The sequence below is a fragment of the Lissotriton helveticus genome, chromosome 10 (genome assembly GCF_964261635.1).
Source record: "Lissotriton helveticus chromosome 10, aLisHel1.1, whole genome shotgun sequence".
In the NCBI taxonomy this organism is placed as follows: Eukaryota; Metazoa; Chordata; class Amphibia; order Caudata; family Salamandridae; genus Lissotriton; species Lissotriton helveticus.
The window spans coordinates 729,548,368-729,549,706 of record NC_136071.1 but is presented as its reverse complement, the minus strand read 5'-3'; the positions used below and the strand labels follow the sequence as shown (position 1 = coordinate 729,549,706).

Sequence of the window (1,339 nt, the reverse complement as noted above, 5' to 3'; positions counted from 1 at the left end):
TGAAGGAAAAATACTCGACGCACGTTTCGGCCAGAACGCCTTCTTCAGGAGCCACAAGTTATAATAAGTGGAGACAGGAACAAGCCTAAAGTTGGTATCTTCATATGTATGGCAACAAGACAGTATACCTGTTAAGTATGTATATAGTTTCCTTTGTTGAAGTTGCACAGAAATAAAACATACAGCTGTAACGTATCCCTTCACTGTATCCTGGTAGGTATCTTCGTGGATTATTTTCAGGTTCCGATTCTCGGTACTTGAGACGCGTAGATTTGAAGAGTCTCAGCGATATATAAATATATAATAGGTCGATAAATCTGAGCAAAGAATAAATATATGTAGTCAGTAGTGAAAGATCCTTCGATGACCAGTCAATAAATAATCAAAATTGTGGTGTTTTCGTTATCCACGGGATGTGGCGTGCCGTCAGTCGAATATGTAATCCTGACTGACTGATGGCACGCCACATCCCGGTACCGCCGCAAGTTCTATCCAGATTTCAGTGTGTTTTTCCTATCAGCCACCATCCTGTGGATAACGAAAACACCACAATTTTGATTATTTATTGACTGGTCATCGAAGGATCTTTCACTACTGACTACATATATTTATTCTTTGCTCAGATTTATCGACCTATTATATATTTATATATCGCTGAGACTCTTCAAATATACGCGTCTCAAGTACCGAGAATCGGAACCTGAAAATAATCCACGAAGATACCTACCAGGATACAGCGAAGGGATACGTTACAGCTGTATGTTTTATTTCTGTGCAACTTCAACAAAGGAAACTATATACATACTTAGCAGGTATACTGTCTTGTTGCCATACATATGAAGATACCAACTTTAGGCTTGTTCCTGTCTCCACTTATTATAACTTGTGGCTCCTGAAGAAGGCGTTCTCGCCGAAACGCGCGTCGAGTATTTTTCCTTCATTCTGTTTGTGGACACCGTTGAATAACAGATGGTGTCTTTTTATTCTTTATAAAGATTGTACATTGTGTCATTTTATGTAACAATTGCATATCATTTTATTGTACTGTCATATAACCTGAACATTTTCAGTTCTTTATATGATTTTTATTATGTATATTAAAAACATGTTTGTCTTTTATTAATGATTATATCTTTTATTGTTTGCCTGTTCCTAGTCACAATTGGGTCTAATAACTTGTTGTCTACCACTAAGATTGCCTAGTAATATTTTACATACACCTTATTTACTTTATTTGACATTATGTTTTTTAACTTAAAAAAACGATATTTTTAACAACGGTATTTTTGTACTTACCATAATGTAGATAGGACTTCGATATACTGGACATCGATATTCT

General features: G+C 35.8%; 1 long non-coding RNA gene across 1 annotated transcript; it reads left to right on the top strand.

The window, feature by feature from the left end:
* Positions 1-456: 456 nt before the first annotated feature.
* Positions 457-1,119, top strand: LOC144785473 (uncharacterized). The gene is made up of 2 exons (XR_013601912.1): positions 457-757; positions 813-1,119. It is a non-coding gene; the product is annotated as an uncharacterized LOC144785473 (long non-coding RNA).
* Positions 1,120-1,339: the final 220 nt, after the last annotated feature.